The sequence below is a fragment of the Elgaria multicarinata genome, chromosome 7, assembly GCF_023053635.1.
Source record: "Elgaria multicarinata webbii isolate HBS135686 ecotype San Diego chromosome 7, rElgMul1.1.pri, whole genome shotgun sequence".
NCBI classification, from domain to species: Eukaryota; Metazoa; Chordata; class Lepidosauria; order Squamata; family Anguidae; genus Elgaria; species Elgaria multicarinata.
Window position 1 is genome coordinate 36,030,461 of NC_086177.1, and position 15,775 is coordinate 36,046,235.

At 40.1% G+C, this 15,775-nt stretch overlaps 1 protein-coding gene across 8 annotated transcripts in view; it reads left to right on the top strand.

The window, feature by feature from the left end:
- ATXN1 (ataxin 1) overlaps positions 1 to 15,775 on the top strand; it is a 259,174-nt gene that overhangs the window by 96,175 nt on the left and 147,224 nt on the right. The window contains exon 1 of one of the 8 annotated variants that reach the window (XM_063130396.1): positions 13,532 to 13,606. The exons of the other annotated variants lie outside the window; for them this stretch is intronic. The gene's annotated coding sequence lies outside the window, so the exon portion shown is untranslated. Of the gene's footprint in view, positions 1 to 13,531; positions 13,607 to 15,775 lie in introns of those variants that run through there. 8 annotated transcript variants of the gene reach the window in all.

Genomic DNA, 15,775 nt, shown 5'->3' on the forward strand with positions numbered 1-15,775 from the left:
CCACCTCCCTTCCAATATCTTGATAGAGCAGTTTCTAAATCATTACAGTCCTTGTGCTGTCCAGAGCAAATACAACAATGAAACACGTAGGTGACTTTGCATAAATTTCCTGATACCTTTTGGGATGTTTGCACTTTACACAGTTACATTCTGCTTATTCTTTCCTTTCCTTTTGCCTGACAGAATTCTATTAGTGAGTTAGCTCTAAAGGAATTTTTCCTGCTGTCAAAGGTGCTCATAACCTCTAATTTGCTTGCCACGCCTTTTGCAAAGAACAGCAAGAGCTCAAACAGATGGCAAGGATCCACAGAACTGTCAGGCACTTCGTTATAGAAGCGCTGCCTCCCGTGTCTGACTGCATTTGATGGAAATGAGAGAGAGAGAGAGGGAGGGAGAGAATAAGCTGTTTTACAAATAAGCTACACACTCTTACAGCCATTCTCTCAAGCGGTGTCCTGAAAAGCTGACTTGTCAGCAAGCTATAAAGTCTTTTCAAAATGGAAAAGGTAGTCTTTGTACAGGCAAGTAAAAAGCACGGAAATACTCACAGGCTGGTTAGATGCGGAAACATTTGGGACCAAAACATCAAGTTGCTGCTCTTCAGCTTGTTAGTTACAGCATTCACTTTCTTTGTCTTGAGTAGGGAATGACACCTTTAGATTTATTCTTGCATGGGGCCTGGGATACTATTAAAAAGCTTTCCTTTTTCAAAAATAATGATGAGTACATGTAGCACACGAATACCTTTTACCCAAACCTCAGAGAGGTGCATCACATGTTCCTGACCTTATTTCTCAAAGGAATTTTAAATGGGGGAAAAATAGGAGTACTAATTAGTGCCTCATTAAATACTTTTAGTCAAGTATGGTAATTTTCTTGAAAGGATAATGTAGTCAGTGAATAAAAGTACACTCCATTAAATAGTGAATGCAAACTCTTCCCCCTCTCTTTTTTATACCACAGAGCTTTATTTTACATTTTTTTGAAAGAAAAAAGTTGATGTAATTAAAGTACAATGTACTTAATTTAAAGTTAACACTCCCAAAATGTTCATGTTTTAGCTGTTCTGACAGAAGGAAACAAGTCCACTAGTCTGATTGCTAGTGAATAATGTTCCCATGTTGATTTTCTGTCGTTAAGATTTCTGTTCTTAATATCTAGATCCTGTAAACACGGTGCTCAAATATGCAGGAGTACTTAATTGCTACCAGTTTTAGAATATAAAGAGATTTTTGGTAGGAATCTTGAAGACTATATTATGGAAATTTCTAAATAACTTTATACAAAGTAGATAGCATTGTTACCTGTGCAATCTACTACTTTCTCTGTGTGTATATATAGTACCAGATTCACAGCTATAACTGTTCAATGAATCCAGGGCATTGCCAGTTGCTTTATTCCTATATTTGTGTTCCACCCAGCTTCCAAAGAATTCAGGACCACATATATGGAGTTATCTCATCATTATCTCAACAGTAACTATGTGAGCTTGGTATGCTTGGGAAAGTCCAAGTTGTACAAAATGAATGTAATGTCTGAGTGTCACGCTTTCAAGCATAATACTCAACCCACTATCCCTGTCTGGGTCTCAGGGTGTTGCTAGTTGGACAAAGGCTATATCAATTTGGGAGATTCAGATACTGGTTCATATTCTTGAAACTCACAAATCACAATAGCACTGTGGTGGTCTCTGTGCTGCGAACCTGTAGTAGTCTAGATAGCAGATAAGATAACATAAGTTGCACAGTCATAAGTCACAAGCCTGCACAACATGATACCTTTGCAGGGGGCTGTAGAGATGTTTCTTCCTGCATTCCCAATTTAGTGCTGAAGCATGAAACCAGAATGCCTGTACCACATTTGCTGCTTCATTGAAGCTGAGAGAATCTTTCTTTTTGAAGAAGAAATGCTGAATGTAAATTTGCACAGACTGTAAGGGAAATTGGAGAGGTGTGGTAGTAGCTGAAGCTTTTCTAACACATTTGTAATGTCTGACGAGAACTCAAAACTGGCAATTCTCCCTTAAAAAAATGCTTTTGTTGCAAAGAGCACTGCTTGAACTGGTGAATAATTGTGGTAACTGAGAAGGGCTGTATTGTAGAATAGAAACCATTTAGTTATTCTGATAAAGTCACTTTAGGTCAATCTCTTTGTTATGTGAGGCTTTATTTCCTGCACTAAAATGGCTCTCAGAACAACAGTGTACAAACCGGGTTTGGCTTTCTGTTTTTCTGTAGGATGCCCAGCTAAATATCCCTCCTTCTGTTCTTCACTGGTAAAGCATCACAAAGGAGGATCTAGAATAGAGCAGACAAAGGAAACAGAACAGACTGAAATCTTGTATCCAAATGATAAAAGGCTTGGTGGGATGTCTGGATGGATGAACCGTGGTTTCTGATTGGCTGGGAAACCAGAATTAGAAACCATGATGAAATGGGTTTGCAAACCATGGTTTGTGAGAAATGCTGTATGATGGAGCTGTAAGTGAATTTTTGAAGAAGACAAGCTATTTTAAACACTATTTAGGCTCTAAATTATGTCCTTGCATAATGTCTGAATTAAGCCACTGGGCCTGTTCTCATGACATGACATCCCACTGTGGCTTATTTAACCCACATTGAGGCTATGGTATGTGTGGGGCACATACAACTACCGTTTTGAATATGCAACCCCCACTCAGGGACTGTCATGTCATGTGAATCTGGCGAACATAGTTTATGCAAGGGTTAAACAACCCTCGCATAACCTGTAGTCTGTTTTAGAGTTATATGAAAGTCATTTAACTTTTGGATAACCTATGCTAACTGGGTTCGCATGACAAAAACCCCGACCAGGAGTTGCATAAGCAACCTGGTGCCCATGGACACCGCAGCTCATCCAAACCCAGTCAGTGTCCTGAATGAATCGCCATTCCTTTGGTAGAAAAAAGTCTTTTAGCAGAGGTCCTTCTGTTGGTAGCTGTCCATCAATTAGTTTAACAAATAATCTTTCCATTGTTGCCTTCCTGAAGGGTTTCTTTGTTTTTGTTTTTTTGGTGAAAAAAAATGTTTTTAAAATCTCTCAACCTCATTACCCCTAGATTTATGTTGTTGGAATTTCAGGAAAGGCTGCATACAAAAATGAGGAATTTATAAAACTTAGCTTTTACTCTCTAGTAAAGATTAACATTATGGAACCAGCGAATTTGTACGTGGCTGATTTTGTGGCTTGGTACATATATGTTGGATAGTTCTTATCCACTTAGTTACTCTACTGCATCTTTCTTGCAAGGCTGGGTAATGCAGACTCACTGTTGGATTTTGGAAAATTAATTGACAAAAAGATAATTATCTTTCCTTTTAAATGAATTATAACTTTCCTGGGATACGCTATTTGGATGTTATGATTAAGAAAGCCTATTCTGGTTTCATTACACCCATATCGTTAACAAACGCACACACACACACAGGTATTCCTGTCTCATTGATGACAGGTCTCATCCTAAACATTCTCATAACAACTAAGATTGTGAACAATTTCTACATCTCTGCAGAAACTACTCTTGCATCAAGATTTTCATATACAACCTCCTGACCTCTAGAATAACTTAGGTTCTAGAACAGGGATGCACAACTCATGGCCAACAACAGGGTGGTACCAAAAATAGCCAAAGCAACAACAAAAGTGATACAGGATCGCACAAGTACCCGTTTATTTTATGCCAACTTGCCCAACATTTTGTTTAATGCAGATAAGAAATCTGTGGTTTTACTGAGTGGTTGAGTTTTGTTTGATTTGTTTTATACATTTTAATTGTTTTATAAATACATTCATGTAAGTTTGGTCTAACTTGATGTGACCCTGCCATTTGTCTAATGGGTTGGCCAAATGGTAGGGTCACATCAAGTTAGACCAAACTGAAACTTCTAAGCGGAATTCAAATAAAAGGAGAAAATAGAATCATTTTTACCTAGCACCTGTATGTACCTGGCAAATATCCCTAAGGAGCGTGTTCCAAAGCCATCACTACAGAGTAAGCCCAGCACTTGAATTACATTTCAAAATAAGTTGGAAACTGGTGTAGTTCTCACCACACCACCATAACACATTTATTGAATTTTACAGCTAGTTCATCATGTAGTAGACTTACTCCTGGACATAGTTCTGAACTATTATCAGGCTTTAAGACATTGCATTTGTATATATTTGGCATAAGTGTGGAAGGTTGTTTGATAATCATTCATTTTATCAATCTATAATCTCTTCAGGGAGGATTTCATATGACCTCTTAATTTATTATGTGTTTCCCAAGTCATTGTAACTCACTGTAAGCATACATTTTTATCTGGACTTTAAAAGGTGTGGTGCATTTAAAAATTGATCTTGTGCTGTAATAGTTTTGAAATGGTTTAGAGTTAAAATGCACTTATGGTTGATAATGTGTTTCAAATTAATTTGCATTGAGTCAGAAATCTTATATTCTGTATGATAGAGCTGTTGACATGCAGGACGTCTGTATCACATGTGCACATAGGATCTTATTGTATGGCGAGGGGGACAGTTGAGGTCCAATGATTGGAACACAGAAAAATAGTGTATTTACTGGTGCTACTCCAAATGTTCAAGACTTTGCATATGTGGAAGCACACACAAGACAACAGACTACACAGGCCATACAAATTAAAAAGAGGATCACAAGCAAGAATATTATAATTAAAGATATTTTATTTTCTGCACTATCTTTTCTGACACAACACCAAATACCAATTCCAAAGAATGATAGGATTCTTGATATCCTGGGATTCTTTGATGTTATTATTGAATTCATTTGAGATTACCTTATTTTGCTCTTGATGTATCATCCTTTTTATTCGTAATGAAAGTACAAGCAATAGGTAAAATGTCCCCCTTTGAAGGCATTGTGTTTTATTTATTGTTCAAAGTATTTGCATTACACTGATGGCATGCAAATTTAAGGTGTAGCATAAAAAATAAAGTAGCTAATGTTTGTTGGCTATAGGAGAAAAAGTGGGTAGACCTAAATCACTTTTTATTGCTTTAATCTCCACAAACAAGGATAACATTACTACTGGGGGTGGGGTGGGGATGTATTCTAGAAAGATCTTACCTTCCACTGATGCCAAAACCGGCAGGATTCAATCTTTCCTTTCCGGGCTGCCTTGCCCATATTCCAGTTAATCAGCAAGAGGATAACAGTGCCATTTCCACAGCAAGACATGAATACTCCTGATCTCCTACCATCTCTCTGCCACTTCCTCAAGACATCCAGATTTTATTTATTTATTTATTTAGAGCAGGACCAAATAAGCACATGATGCACACATATAGCCCTCGGATCATGCATGTAACTCTTACTGCATATTATGGCTTACTGCATGTTATGAATTTGATAACAACCCCCCCTTTTTTTTTTACTGCACCAGAACCACTTTTTTAAAAAATATACCTGACAAGACCATTATTCTGTGGGTGTGTTGTATAGAGCAGCCTTGGCCCTACCCGCTCTGCCTTTAGCTCTTCCTATTGATAGAATGCAGTCTTGAGATCTTTCCCAGTTTGGAATTCAGCCCTTGAACTGAAACATTGCACAACCCAGATTTAGTATAAGGATAAACAGTGAGAGACTTGCAGAATGGACAAGGCTCACCACCTTTCTACAGGACAGCCCCACCAACATGTCACCACATCAGGGGTCGGCGACTAGCAGGCCAAAACATCTGGAGGGCCACAACTCCCATCATCCCTCACCATTGACTATGCTGGCTAGGGCTGATGGAAGTTGTATGCCAAACATCTGGAAGACCTCAAGTTACTCACTCCTGTCCTACTTCGTAGTAGCTTGGCTGCATCATTGTGAGAAATCTAGGTGGTTTAATTATAGTCCCCAGGCTTTATGTTGCTTGACTCTTTTAAAAGAGTTTTTACTCTCCAGAAAGATCAAGTAGTGACATCTAGAACAAGATCACATTTATAAACATTGTTAAAAATCCAACTTTACTCAACTTGAACGAATCCCTTGGTCAACTGCACTCACTAAATCACTGTCCTAATTAAAGCAGTGTTACATTTACTTCAACAAGATGAGGTCGGGCTTTATTGTAAAAAGAGTTTCACCATTAGAAAGTAAGCATGTTCAAACAAGTCAAGGCTAGAGCAAAGGTTAGTACCAAAATCCAAAGAGAGCAATGTGAGTCTGGGGGCTGGAGGACAGATGTCCTAGTAACTCTGCGCCTAGAACTGAAGGCTTTTAAGCCTGAGCATTCAGATCCCTCACTCAGGCACAGCTGCCAGCCATCAGAGTCACATGAGGGAAAGTCTTACTTGTGAGGAGAGTCTGGCTTATGAATAACTGTTTACTCACTAGAAGTCTTATTGCTTAGGCGGGGACTTCTTAGCCTGATGGCCAATGCAGCCTGCACATTTAGGTCCTTGTATTCACTTGGACTGGACAGTAGCTCAGCTGCCACTTCTGAATCAGAAACAGGTCTCTCCATGTCTCAGGAAGATGGTTCAGATCCTGTCTCTCCTGAGGGCCAAGGGTCCCCCAATCTTACTCACAATTCCTGGAAACAGGCTATTCATCTGAGATGATCAGCTTATGGAGTTCTAGGTCATCCTTCAAAGGCGATTCCTCCAGAGGGTACATCACATCACTTCTGGTGTGTGCCCCTGTTTCTACCCCAGAAAACAAGCGCCCTGTTCTCCCTTCTCTCTGCAGAAGTAAGGAGAAGTATTTCTCTTTAAAAATGGGCTTTTGTAGGAAGCACCAGCAGGAAAGGAGGGAAATCCACCTCCCTCTTCTTTCACAGAGAAGTTGGGAGAGGAAGAATGGTAATTCTCTTTTCCTTCCTGTTGAGCTTTCATGGGAGGCAGTCATGGGTGCAGTAGGCACTTTTTACAATAACTTATAAGAGAAAAGCTGCCTGCCTGCTTGTCTACACACAGAGGATATATTTTCCGTCCTGCAGGTTGGGCTTCCAGAGAAAGAGCCATGGGTAGCTCATTGCTACCTCCTGTGAAAACCTAATACAAAGAGTGAAAACCCACCTCTTCTGTTTCTTTCCCTTCCTATTGGTTTTTGCAGAGGGCAACAGGTAGGTCTTGCTGGGGCTATCTGCAAAACCCCATCCTGCAACACCTCTTCTTTTGCTCCCTGTCTTTGTAGCAGTGACAGAGTAGTTCCTCTCCTTTCCTCTTTGGAATTTGCTACTTGTACATTCTGCAGAATTCTAGCACAAGGGCAAACACCCCCTCCATTTGCTGAGTTCCTCTGCATATGAGGGGAGGGATCTGTGGCAACCAGGAACAATAGTTTTGGCTAACAAAGTCAAGTCAAAATTTGTGAGAAAGCACTTCCATTTCATCTATAGTTTTGTCCAAGTCGTTGGCCCTAGCTGGAACTGTTCAGAAGCTCCCAAAGTTTATTAGTTTTCCAGAGAAGTGTGCAGTCCCTTAGCTAGCTCCATAGTTCAACAAAGCTCTCAGGCCTTAGAAACAGAGGAGCTATGCAAAGGTTAAATTTGTTTGAACAGGCTTGGGAAAGTTCTCTGACTGCACTAAAGCTTAGACAGAGTCCCTTTATTTGTGGATCCTGCTTATTACCAGCATGTTAAATTGTGCCCAGAAGGCAGATGGTCAAGCACTAGTACAATGTGCTTGTGGCCGCCCCACTCTCAAATCACAAAGGTATCTGCCAAGTTCTGTATCAGCTGAAGCTTCCAAAGAACCTTGCATCCAGTAATACACGCAACTATGATGTTTCAAGGAATCACTGTGCAATGTAAACATTAAGCATCATCTCAATTACCTCCAGTAGTTAAAGATAAACAGTAAACAAAAGCTAATGATCTTCAAAAGCTATTGGGGAAATGGATCTAAATAACACAGAAAATATTGTAAGAATATATACATCTTTGAGAAGTAACATCTGGTACAAAAACAACAATTACGAAGACTGCAAGAGAGATATTTGTTTGTCTCTTTCTTCAAAAAAGAGTTTAAATTTAATTACCTTATTAAATTTCAGACAGCTATTTTTACACAAATGAAGTCTTGTAAAATTAACCTTTGAAACTCATTACCTTTAGATATTGCGAAGACTAATAGTAGAAATAAATTCTAAAAAAGAAAGGGTTTAACAAGTTCATATGGCAATCACTGTTAGTATAGTTGATGGGGATTGTTGTAGTAGTAATGTATCATTACTTATGACTTATGTCTGGAAATCTGAGTAAAATATGGGAGGAATAAATCATGCTTTAATTACCATGTAGCTCATTTAAGACATCTGGTATCTAGCCAGAAACCGGATACTGGACTAATGAGTCACTGGTCTACTATAATATGTTCAGATCTGTGATACTCTGCACCAAAAAATTAAAAATAAATTTAAAAAGTGGCAAAGGTGACCCAAATTCTGTAGTGAGATAAAATAGTTGGAATTACACATGATTGCCTGTGTTTACTTTGCAGAGTTTATGTTTTGCAAATAGTTTTGCAAAAAGATACAGCACTGTTTGAGAGTGTGTGAAAAGGACATGGAGAATGAAGCTAGCCAGTTACAATAGTTGGAAGGGCTGTGTTACAATAGCCATATGAGAATTATTGAGCATTGCAGAGACCTTTGATTACCCTGACAAGTTGCTCTGTGTTCTGAGCTTTCCTTCACAACTATGAGATCTAGAAAACTGCTCTTTAAAAGTGATCTAATAACGATCAAATCATGCTCCACTTGGAGTGATCCTCATTGGAGGATGATATGGAGCTCCCCATGCTGAACATCCAAGAAAAGCAGACTGTTTCAAGAAACCCTGGGGTTGATCAGAGGGTTCCTACGTTCTCAGGAGGAACATTAGGCAGGATGCAGAGAGGGGACCTCCTTCTGATTCAGAGATGGAAGACTAGCCCCTGCCTAGGCCTGAGGGTACAGGCTAACCTGGCTGCCAGGTGAAGAAGTGTGCATCTAAGGTTTAAAACTTGTGAGAAAGCCTCTCCTCATGAGTAAAATCTTAAGAATAGCCATGCTGGATTAGACAAAGGGCCCATCTCATCCAACATTCTGTTCACACGATGGCCAAACAGCTGTCAATGGGAGACCAACAAGCAAGATAAGGGGTGCAACATCACCCTCCCACCCATGTTCCCCAGCAACTGGTGTACATAGGCATACTGCCTCAGATACTGGAGGCAGCATAGAGGCATCAGGTCTAGTAGCCACTGATAATCTTCTCCAAAAATTTGACTAACCCCCTTTTAAAACCAGCCAAATTGGTGGCTGTCACCACATTTGTGGTGGTGAATTCCAGAGTTTTACTATGCACTGTGTGAAGTAGTACTTCCTTTTATCTGTCCTGAATCTCCCACCAAGCAGTTTTGTGGGATGACCCCAGGTTCTAGTATTATGAGACAGAGAAAAATGTCTCCCTATCCACATTCTCCACCCCATGCATAATTTTGTACACCTCTATCATGTCTCTCCTTACCCTCCTTTTTTCCAAAGTAAACAATTCCAGCTGTTTTAAACTTCCCTCATAGGCTCCAGCCCCTTGATCATTTTAGATGCTCGTTCTTCACTTTTTCCAGCTGTTTCCAACTCTGATGATTTGCAGATGAGTGCTGGGTGGGGTTCAAAGAGCTCAAATATAAAAGCCTTCAGTTCAGGGCAGATGATTGCTGGAACAGTATCTGTTCTCCAGTTTCCAGACTTCTGCCTAGCATTCACTTCTTACCTAGTTCTCCTTTGGATCCTTGGGTCTTCTTCAAACCTCACTTTTAAGAACACCCAAGCCAGAGCTGCCTGCTTCGCTGGCTCCTGGCACCACATCCTTTGTGTGTTGTATCACTATCCAACCCAAAATATTCAGTTGCAGCTCAGTTTAAAGTAGGACATAACCAAAAAATAATGTAAGTTGCAGGATGGGTCTTTTGTTTAACTTTTCAAAGAGGTGTGTGCATGATTATAGTGTACACCTATATTCCTTAGTAATACTGATTTACAATTAGGGCTGAATTGAAAGAAGTATTTGATCTTAGAGGAATTGCTCTGAAACAGGATTAAACATTTTTCCCATTCAGAATGAGCATGTAGCCCTCACTCAGAATTGACTGTGTTTTACCTTCAGATCTGGCTATATGATAACATCACTGATTTGGCTACATATTGTCATAAGCTAATTGCTATATTATCCAAGATTGGTTGGAATCATTATCTCAGGAAGAGGACAACCTATTGGGAAAACAAAATAGTTGCAAAAGCAGCAACATGTTGGGGGAATGAATAGGCAGTGAATGGTGTGTGTGTGTGTTTGTGAGAGAGAGAGAGAGAGAGAGAGAGAGAGAGAGAGAGAGAGAGAGAGAGAGAGAGCATCCCTATTAAAGCTTACCTTTGTCCCCAAATATTAAATGGGTGAATATTCAAGTTACTCCTAATTAACATGCCTGTTAAATATTTCTGGGGCATGCATCTCCTTGCTTTGAAATGCTGTGCTTCTGTAGCCAGTCTCTAGCCGCATTGTCTTTGTTTGTTCCACTCAGTTCCTTTCTTGCTGTTGGAGAGTGATAAGAAGGTGGGAAGGGAGCCTGGAAGGAAGTCCGAGCTAAGCTTGGGAGCTGACTGCATTGCTGGAGAAATGTCAGTAAGAAAAATCTTGGTATAGAGAGTCAGGACTGTGTTGGCTAAGAGAAGGAGACAAAAATGGATAAGATTTTTTATTTTGATTGGAACCGTTTATATTTGTTAAAGGGCCTGGAAGTATTAGAGTTGTACAACCTACTTCATAAAGTGAAATGGAATGGTAGCTAAAATAAGTAACAATGCAATGAGTAAATCCTTGTATTACTGTGTGGAGGATGAAGAGAAGCATGTAGATTTTTTGTGTGCTTTGCCTGTTAACCTTAAACAACTCTATAGAGGTTATATATAGTAGTAAGTAGACTTTGTATAAGACAGCTTTTATTAGAATAGTTATATTCTTAGAGCTGAGCCAAGAGCCACGAGCCACTTTAGTTTTATTTAAACACTGGACAGCCATGATATATGAAGCAGTTTTATGTGATGAAAATGTGCATTCTTGACAATTTGGGTTTGTTCTATGGAGTCCTGTGCTTTTGTGCTTGTTCTGGCTAGATGCTGTAACAGTCAATGAATGTAGGTCAAAAACCCACATTTGAAAGAAATACTGTAGGTTATCCCGTCACTGCTACCACATGTGACAGAACAACATATGAGTTATTCCACCTATGTTTCTTTTTTCTTTTTTAGACCGAACTCACTGCTGCAGTTCTTAATAAACTTCCAAATTAGACCTCACAATTAGGAAATGCTGTCTCAGCGATAAAACCTTTAACTGTTACCACCAAAATAAACCCTCTATACCTAAAATAAACTTGGTAGCTTGGTTTCTATAGTGTAGGCATGGGATTGACACCACCACTGGACAAAACCTTCCGAGTTGTTCGAAAATTAAGGGGAGTTACCTACATAAGGGAATGAAATGTCACTCTTCAAGAGATAGGCTGAGATTGCTTAAAGGTTGTTTAAATATGATTGGTTGCAGTTCCTGATAGGTAAGTTAGTCATCCCCAGCTAGGGGATGGAGAACTCTCAGGGTGCCTGTTGGTTCCTGTTCCAGGAGCTGGCCTGGCCAAGTGCTTGGTGCTGCACACTTTCCAGGTCCTCAGGAAAGTGTGCAGTTTCCCCGGCATGCTATACCTCAGAAAGCACGTTTTGCCTTTCTCCCTCAGCCCGAGCCAATCATGGCCTTAAAGGCCCTCTTAATCCAAGAGAGCCTTTAAGGTCACGATCGACACGGAGAAGGGGAGAAACACAATTTGTCCCTTTGCCCTGTTGCATTAATGGCAATCACCATTATTGGAGGGGGGGGAATACGTGATTTCCTCAGCCTTGGGGAAATGGTGTTTCTCTCCCCCCCATTGATGGGGGCCTTAGGCCCTGTTAATAGGGCCTTTAAGGCCCCTATCGGCATGTGGGGGCAGGGGGAGAATGGTGTTAACACATTGGGGGGGAAAGGACAAAGGGTGTTCCACCCATACTTGCACCCCCTCTGTCCTTTGGTAGTGACGGGGCAAAAATCCACCAGACGCGTCTGTCGGGGGCCGTGAGGGCCGGATGCGGGGGCATCCCCTGCCTTGTGGGCCCAGGCGAATTTTTGCCCCATCACTAGCCCCACTTGAATAAGCTCTCAGTAGCTTTTCCTTCAGACAAGATTGCTGTAAACTGCATCCCAACCAATTCCTCACAAACAGGCACCAATGCGTTTCTTGCTTCTTCTAGCTTTTAGGACGATTCAGACTTTCAGGTACTGCTGCAGTTCCTTCCTGTGAGACTTAAAATAGAAACCTAAAATATATTATGTGGATAACTTGCTTTGCACAGAAAATTATCATGTACTGAATTTACTTTTAGATTATCTTAACTTTAATAATTTTATGAGAAAGCTAAGCTAAGTTACACATAATACATTTTATGCTTTTAAAGTAAAAAAGTGACTTTAGATCTGTAAAGAGTACTGAAAAAGGTATTGCATATTTTTTCAGGTTTTGCCAAAATGTCTGTCCCCTTCCCAGCTTAGTGCTAATATTGAGTATTTAATTTTTATTTCTTGTTTAGGATGTGTCATAAGTGGGGGTTTACCCATATATGCTGCATATGTCAGTTTGACATTTCAATAGGAAAATACCAGTAACAACCAAAACCTGCTATTAATATAACTTATTTCGAGATAGTTAATTTTTAAAATTATTTTCTAAGTTAAATGCAAACCAAATGGTGGGTGTGAATATAGAAACATCACCTAAAGATGGGTGAATCACTGCATGAATTGTATGTGTTCTTTGTTTGTCCCAAACCTTGGAGGATGTATCTCTCCTTCCCTGTCTATTGTCTTGTAGCCAATTTAATGCATATTTACTTGGAAGTTAGTCATACTGAGTCTAATGCAGTTTAGTCCAAAGAAGTATATCTACTAGGATTATAGCTTTAGGGCACGATTCTATCGGGATGCCCATCGGCCTCCAAATTTGGAGGCTGACCAGCATCCTATGTAGAATGTGAGGAGCATGGAGGCAATCTTCGCCTCCGTGTTCCTCCCACTCCCAATTTTTGCTAGATGTTTTTTTCTCCCATCTAGCTGAGGCTCTGCGGAGTGGGAGGGAAGGAGGCTGGCACAGGGGGATTCTTTGTGAGCTGGCCTACTCAGTCCTCTCCCCACCACCAGAAGTGCCTTTCCCTCATTTCTGAAGTTGCTTTTGCGTCCTCAGAGAGGCAGCCAGTGTGGTTCTATCTGCGCTGGCTGTGAGGGGGAGGGAAGCTCGGACTCCTGGGTCCAAGATCAAAGAGCTGACTCTTACTTTGGATCCAGGAATCCAAAAAACCCTTTGGCCCCCAAGAGACTGTCTAGGGACCACAGGATTGCTCCCTCCATTTGTTACCAGACTATAGTTCTGCTGGTTGTTATTCCTCTGTGTTCCCAGATCCTTTCATTTTAGGCCTGTTAAAGATGGTAGTTTCCTCCCATTTCCTTATTGTGAGGTGTATTAAAACCACCTCAGCAGAGTTAAGAGCAGGGGAGGTTAACAGCAGAGTCAGGTAAGTGAGAATTTTTGTAGGGTAGTAACTATTGTGGCTTTATTTGTGCATCTGCCTTATATTCATGTACAGTTCTTTCTAGAAAATGTCTAAAATAAAAGAGCTGGCTGCAGTTATTCATTCACGTGTTTGTAAGACTTTTCTATAATTAACCATGATAAGAGTCCATACCTTGTGAACCTTGCTGCTCAATATATTATATTTGCAGTTTGAAAAGGCAAATAATACTTCAAAAGATTTATTCCTCCATGTGAATTTTGAAATTGGTAAAAGTGAAATAGGTTTATGTTACACATTGTTTTTTCTCTAGTCTCTGAACTCAGATGCCCTCCATAGATTGTCATTTGCTTATTTGGTACTCTGATAGAGTTAATGCTGGGATAACAATACCTTGCATAGACTTACTGTAGCTATTTTAATTATAAAGAGCATCAAAGCGCTTTACTAGCTTTGACCATGAGATTCGTTGGCATTTCAGTGGAGAAAGGATTAATTAATCTAGGCCTGAACTGATTTAAAACTCATAATACAGGAATTACTTCAGAAAGAGTAAGCCTTTGGTAGGCAAAACATTCAGTATTAAAAAAACAACTATAGGCATATGGTTATAGGTGTATACAAAGTATTGATATAGAATAGGTTGAAAGGAAAAATGGGGAGAGAGCTACAAGAATAACGGTTGGTAACGAAATGTGGTGATTTAATTATTTTATTTGAGAAAAGGATCATTTCACCAAAAATATTGAAATTTCACTTCAGCTCAAAAAACATGTTTGGATGTGTACACATGTGCCTCAGGGTTTCCCCTTCTAGTAGCTCCTTGCTGTGAATAAAAAGTCATTGCTGAGGTTCCCCTAAGTATGTGACTGACATGCCCAGTTTGCTACCCAAACTCTGGTTAGCCATGAACAAGAGTGCTGGGTCCCGCTTACTCATCTACTGCCATTGAGTTAAACAACCCAGGAATGCTCTGTCCTTGCGTTGTTTATCCTGGAATTGGAATTTGTTGGTTAACCTATGGTTGTTCTTGTGTTACAAGTTTTGTTTTTTCTACCCTCAACAACCTCCAATTCCAGGGTTGAATGTCACAGTAAACAACCCAGAGACGGAGTGTCCCTGGGATTATTTAACTCAGTTGGAGTGGCAGGGGTGAAGGGGGCAGTCGGGACCAGCACACTTGTCCATTTTCATTTCACTATCAACAATCCACAGTTAACGGGGTCCACTGCTGACCATGTGGTGCTTACATCTTGACTTTCTGGATTAGGGCACTGGGTAGAAGGCTTACTCTCATCTGTACACATGCTACACTGAGAATATCTGTGTTTTGGTGCTTCCATCTCTTGCCCTTGTAGTGCAAAGATACTAGCATATGCGAAGCTATTCTACATGAACAGACTAAAGCGGCTTAGGCCAATAATTATTAATGTTATAGTATTTGTGCACATTCTTCATATCCCATTATTCTCACATCTGAGGAGCCAAGAGAGACTCTTTTAAATCATCATAAATTGTGCAATTCGGTTAACATCTGGCCTTGAACAGACAAGCAGTTTGCTAGAGCAATCCTTTCATGAATTGTTTTACGGTATGAGGATCTGGCTGATAAGTTGTCTTGTGGTTCCTTCTGACTCATCTCTTCTGTCTGGGAAATGAAGCTTGGGAGCTGGTTGTTTCATCACCTTGTGATTTAGTATGAAAGAATAATCCTCACACTGCCCCTCCCCCTTGGTTGATGTATGTATAGATAGTGTCATTATATAGCAACCTTCTGCAAACTACAGAAGTTAGCGACTGCAATTCCCATAAGCCCCAACCAGCATAGCCAGTGGTAGGAAATGGTGGAACTGTAATCCAAAACATCTGGAAGGCACCAAGTTGGGGAAGATTGTTTTATAGTTTGATCACTAGGTGGCACTGAGGGTCATTAACACTGGAGTTAAGAGTTTCCTGTTGTTGTTTCTGTTCTTAATTATAAGAAAGTTCTTGTCTAGTTTTTTCTCTGGTGTACCTTGCAAGCCTTGGAAGATAGTTGTGAACTGATGCACATTCTGTAGAAACATCAGCTAATCTGGAGATAAGAACAATTGTTACAGACAAATTATAGACCTACTTTATTTCAGAGTCACCTTTGTTCTATAGCTGTCCTTATGACAGTCTATAGCTTGC